The 6,231-nt window shown below is 50.6% G+C and overlaps 1 pseudogene; it reads right to left on the reverse strand.

Annotated features, from left to right (window-relative positions):
- Positions 1-517: 517 nt before the first annotated feature.
- On the reverse strand, positions 518-2,360 carry LOC119945046 (annotated as a pseudogene).
- Positions 2,361-6,231: the final 3,871 nt, after the last annotated feature.

Below are 6,231 nucleotides of genomic sequence, written 5' to 3' on the forward strand. Positions count from 1 at the left end.
CTCCCCATCGCCCCCCCTACCCATTTCCCCTCCCCACAACACTTGTGTATATTTGTACATATTAATTACTCTATTAATTTTATTAATTATGTGTTTATAGCTATAATTCTATTTATTCTGATGGTTTTGACACCTTTCCACTTGTTTTGTTTTGTTGTCTCCCCCTTCTGGACTGTGTGCCCGTTGTCTGGTAGGGACCATCCCTATATGTTACCGATTTGTACTTCCCAATCACTTAGTATAGTGCTCTGCACACTGTAAGCACTTAATAAATACGATTGAATGAATGGAATGAATGAATGAATGAATGAATGAATGAATGAATGGATGAATGAATGGATGAATGAATGAATGAATGACCCAGCTTTCCTGAAGGAAGAACCATTTATTTTCAACAAGCCCAGGATGGAGAATGAAGTTGGACTCTGCTCCGGAGAGAGCTGGCTGATTCCCCCGGAGTACAGGAAGACCTCTGGTTGAATGGTCATCTTCGTGCAGTGTTTACGGGGCCCTGGGCCTAGTCAACCCGGGGCCCAGGAAGACGTCTCGAGGACGATGTGTGAGGATCTGGGGGGTGAGACCCACGGATTATTATGGTAGAGAAGGGAGCAGGATTCTCAGGAAAGGGCGGTTTGTTGTTCCTGGTTGCTGAGCTCCACTTGCATGGCTGCTTTGAGCCCTTTGTCACCCAAGCCTTGGGGGTGATGGTGGCCTTTGCCGAGAGAACTGAGCCACATCTTCAGCTTGGCTGAAAACGAAGCTTGAGGTGATGACTGGTTGCTCTAGCTGATCCTTGCTGGGCCCGAGGTGGAAGAAACGGGGTCCCAGGATTTGGTTGGTCCTGGGACCTTTGCTGCCAGGGCAGAGACAGCGATCCTGCTGTGGTCTTTAGCGTCCTTCTTTTCTCTCTGTATAGGTGTGATGGCTCCCAAGTGGCCTGCAGACCTGGGAGGGTAGAGGGATGAGTTGATGGGGAGGGAACCTGGACCACCGTTCCTCGGTCCCGGGGCCCCGCAATGTTTGGATCTGAGGTCCGGCCCCGTTCTATGCTTCCTGGGTGCTCTCTGATGCCCATTGGAGCCTGGTGGCGTTCATAAGCGGGTAAGACATGGGCCTTCTCAGATGTCTCCCCATTCACCCAGTCAGCCACATCGCAGTCAGGATGGTCTCCAGTAGAGGTACGCTTGTGGCCTGGTCTCGCGGCCAGCTGGATCAGCCCTACTGGGGACAATGTGACAGGTCCAGTTAGGCAATGTATGAGAGAAAGCCCAGAAAGAAAAGCCACGTGCTTTCTCTTCAAGACGGTTTCCAGGGCCTTAACTGATTCTTTGGACAGGTCACCAGGCTTGATTTTTCCCTGGTGTTCCCATGGCCCCGACTTCAAACTGAGCTTCAGGAAGGACTCCACTCCCGTGTCACACCATGTAACCACATTCCGTGGCTTCTGGTGTCTTTGTTCCAGGGACCATGTAGTGGGGGAAGGTGGGATGACTGTGGATGGATGTCTGGGGCTGGAGAGAGCTGGGGGATCCATTGAGGAAGGAGGGGCGGCAGGGGTGAGGTGTTGGTATCTTCCCTCCCGCTGTGCCCCAAGGAGGGGATTTCCCCAGCTCTAGACTGATGGCGCTTTGCATCTGTGTGGTCCTTAGTGCCCACTTTTCACTTTTCAGCCTGGGGGAGTAATCGAGTCTCAGAACCTTAGATACACCAACCGTGACTACCAGCACGCTGTGGCCCGGGTCCTTGATGTGGCCCATGCCCTCGATCAGGGGGGACTCTGTGGGGCTGGACACTCCCTGGCTGAAGCCTGTCCTCTCAGGCGAGTCGTGTTGGGCGTCTTCTTGGTGGGCATCCTGCCCTCCCACCTGGAGCATGCAGCTCTCTGGGTATCCCTGCGCCCGGGATGATGCCATCAATCCTTTGGCTTCACTCAGCCGGGGAGCAGGGCCGGTGGAAGCGGTTGGAATTCTCAGACCCAGGGGGCCGTGGCTGTTGGGGCTGAGGAGAGGGGGCTGGCAGAAGGTCATGGTCTCCCTTGTCTTAGTCTGCAACTTGGCAGATTTTGGCTCCGTTTCTTCATGGGTTTCCTCTTTGGGACCCGCCATTCGTCCATGGCCAGAGCGCGTGAAGCTCGGCTCCCTCAGACGTTGATCCTTCTCTTCCAGCTGTTGAATTGGAGGCCCTTTGCCTCGAGGGGAAATTTTCGTCAACGAGGACGTAAGTAGCAACGATCTGCTCTTCCGGGCGGGTCGATTTCCTGACTCTGGGCCTCCGGAGAACGTGGTCCGGGGACAAAACATCTCCCTGCCACTAAAGGGCAGTAAGGGTATGGAGCAGGAAGCACTGTCCCCCGAAGACATGTCCTGGACCTTCTCTCTGAGGCGCTGTCAGGCCGTAAAATATGATTTCTCAGAGCCCATGTCCCTGTAGTGCCTGTAAAAGAATATCCACTCTTTCCAGCTGAGGGGAAGCAGATTCCCATTACTGACAGAGCCGGCCCTCACGCTTTGGAGCTTCAGCAGCTGGCTCTCAGCCTGCTTCTCTTTTCTAGACGGATACCCCCCCCCCCCATGACCCTCAGACCTAGATAGGGACCACCGCTGACAGAATACAGACTGGGATTTGACCTCAGCTGGTGTGATGGACACTGGAGACCAGAGCCATGAGCATTAAGAAATATGTTCGGTTCTGAACAACAGGGGGGTGGAGGTGGTTGCCTGATGGAGAACAGCAGAAGAAGGGAATACGGCAGGGCTAGAAACTGGACCATCGCAGAGAGGAAATTTCCTTCTCCAGGCACCTTTCAGGACAACACAAATCAATCTTACAGCGGAGGACAGGGGCTCCAGGATAAAGTTCCAGGCTGGGAGTCAACAGGCCTTCCTCTAAACCTGGCTCCTCCATTTGCCTTCTATGTGAACTCAGACAAGGCCTGTCACTTCTGTCTGCCTCAGTTCCCTCATCTTTAAAATGGGGATTAAATACATGTTCTCTCTCTTCATTATACTGTAAGTCCCATGTGGGACAGGGAATGTGCCTGATCTTGGTAACTTATATCTACCTCTGCATGATACTTGGTACATGGTTCAGGCTTATTATTATTATTATTTTTACTATTAATGCTAATTTATTTTTTACTATCAAATCAGCGTCAATACAGTTCACAAAGTGACCCCTCTTGCCTAGCAATGGTATTGATCTTGAGAGCTCTTTCGGGATAATCTGCCAGCCAACCACAGTCGCAGTGTCAATGAACTGAGGGAACCCCCACATCGGTAATGAGAAAGGACCCTGGTCCTTACATATTCAGACCTGGTTGGGGCGGGGGGAGACACAAACCCGTCCCCTCTTGTCAGCCGGATGACATTGGGAAAGCCGCTTAACTTCTCTGTGCCTCAGTTCTCTCATCTGTAAAATGGGGATTAAGACTGGGAGCCCCACATGGGGCAACCTGATTACCTTATATCTACTCCAGTGCTTAGAACAATCTTTGGCACATGGTAAATGCTTAACAAATGCCAGCATTATTATTATTATCGGGGGGTTGCGGAGGGGGCAGCTCAAGGAGTTGTACAACAAGGAGGAAAGGGAGGACAGTAACTTTACCTGATGGTCTGGCATTGATGTTAACAGGGCTTCGGAATGGAATCTGATCTCTCTATTGGGCAAAAAGGCAAAAATCCTTAATTCTCTCTTTTTCCCTTCTTCCCCCTCCCAGCCCCAGCTGGCCATGCCTGTGAATTCTTTCCCTTAGAAGGAGATCTTCCCTTCACTCAAAGGGGGTCTTAGCCCCTGGATCTGTTCCAGGAGACTTGGGGGTGAGCCAGAGGGGAGACCGAGAGTGACAGCAGAGTGAGATTGGATGAGGAAGTACCCACAAGGTGTGCATCCAGATAGCCTGTCTCAGTTCGGGCAATAAACAAGGCCCCATGATCCATGAGGCCTCAGAGGCCTAGTCAGGGTTCATTAAAGTAGCCGGGGCAACCATCCTCACTTGGGGCTCTTGGTAGCTCCTGCACAGTGGACGGAGGACAGGGAGGTGAAAGGGCAAGAAAAAGGATTAGGTGGAAGTGGGAAGCAGCGGAGCCTAGTGGAGAAATCCCAGGCCTGGAAACCAGAAGACCCGTTCTTGTATAGGTCTGCCACTCGCCCGCTGTGTGATCTTGGGCAAATCACTTAACTTCCTCCCACAGGCTGTGAGCCCCTCCCTAGATGGTAAAGTTCTTACAGGCAAGGCACGTGTTTATCAGCTCTGTTGTACTGTACAACAAGTACAAATACAACTACGTACAAGTATTTAGTAGAGCACTCTGCATAGAGTACACACTCCATAAATACCACTGATGATGATGGTTAGCTGTGCCTCAGTTTCCTCAGCTTCTACGTGGGGATTCAATACCTGTTCTCCCTCCTATTTGACCCATGAGCCCCATATTGAACTAGGACAAGGACTTGTCCAACCTGATTAACGTCTATCTACCTCAGTGTTTAGAACAGTTCTTGACACACATTGAGTGCTTAACAAATATCATAAAACAAGTTAAAAAAAACAACAAAAAAGAGTGGGCTGGGAGACCTGATGGTTTTCCAAACCCCTAAAACTCATGGGGTTCAGTCAATCCGGGGTCCCTACCAGGATGTTATTTTGTCCTCCTCCCTAAACTTGAGGTGATCCCACCGCATCTGCCAGAGTAGCAGCCCACAGAATACGAGGGTGAATCCCTCATCAGGGAGGGGCCACTGAAGGCCCCAGAGGATGGAGAGGATTGGGAACAGGGGGGCTTCCAGGAAGACCCACATCCTCCTTCCCGGCCCTGCCTGATCCTCTGTCTGGGCCTGGGCGGAGCCACTCACCTCACCGAGCTGGGGACCAAGGCCCCAGAGCAGGGCCCCAGAGGCAGCTGAGTCATAGAGGGAGGGGGAAAGGAGGGTGGTTGGGCGGATCATAAGGCTGGCGGAGGGTGGTGGGGAGGGAAAATGGGATGGAGAAGGTGATTCTAGGTGGGATGGGGGAAGAGAGCCTATGTGGGGAGGAGGTGGAGTGGAGCTTCAGTAGGAGAGGATGGCTGCTATGAGAGGGGTTGGTTCCTGGATGGGGGGAAGTTAGTTCTATAGGGAGAAAACAAGTGGGGGTGACTCCTGTGGGCAGGACAGATAGTTCTGGTGTGGGAGGGAATGCTCGAGGTGCTCGAGGGATGGGTGCTGATTCTCAGGGGGATGGATGGGTGGGTAGTGCTTGTCAAAGAGGGTGGTTCCTGAAGTGATTGGGTCAGATAAGACTGATTCAGAGGAGCGTGATGGAGACTGTCCCTCTCTGAGGGGATGTGTCACCTGGTGAGCAGAAGAGAAAAATCATGGCCTAGCGGAAAGACCACCAGGCCTGGACTCAGCGGAACCAGGGTCAAATCCCAATTCTGCCTCTTGTCTGTTATGTAACTGAAGGACATCCCTGTGCCAGTTTCCTCATCTGTAAAATGAGGATTAACTACCCGACCTCCCTCCTCCTTAGTCTGCGACACGGCGCCCCCCCCCCCCCCCACCACGTGGGACTGGAATTGTGCCCAATATGTTCACTTCATGCCTACACCAGACACTATACTGCTCGGCTCATATCCAGCCGGATCTGTTTGTCTCCCCCTCTAGACTAAATTTATTATGGGCAGCGAACATGTCTGCCAACTCTGTTGTGTTGTACTCTGCCAAACACTTAGTATAGTGCTTTGCACATAGTAAGCTCTCAATAAATACAGTAGATGATAATGTTGACTTAATACATTGCTCTGCCCATTGGTTGATTTTAGAAGAATCAAAAAATTTTAAAGAGGAAAAAAAAAAACCTTGCCCAAATTTTATCTCTAACCCAAGCCTCACATCATGTAGGGTACCTCCCGCATTAATTCCTACCCCACATGTCTTCCATTTAAACCACTGAAGTTCTAACAACAAATTATTCCCCTTACAATAGGGAAAATTACTGTCCCTAATCTTAGTTAGATTATGAAAATTCGAAGTGAATGCTAAAATGTGATGTAGTTTCGATTACACTAGAACAAATAGAGAATCATTGAATAGGCATAAAACACTTTGATTTCACGGAGTAATGGATGCTGTTATAAAGAAATAGTACTCTAAAAACAGGACTCAGCTGTTAACTAAGAGTAATATGAAATTTTACAGCAGAAAACAAGTACTCAATGGGGATAAAAAATGCAAATTCCGAGAGTGCCAGGC

This window comes from Tachyglossus aculeatus, chromosome 24, assembly GCF_015852505.1.
Source record: "Tachyglossus aculeatus isolate mTacAcu1 chromosome 24, mTacAcu1.pri, whole genome shotgun sequence".
NCBI classification, from domain to species: domain Eukaryota; kingdom Metazoa; phylum Chordata; class Mammalia; order Monotremata; family Tachyglossidae; genus Tachyglossus; species Tachyglossus aculeatus.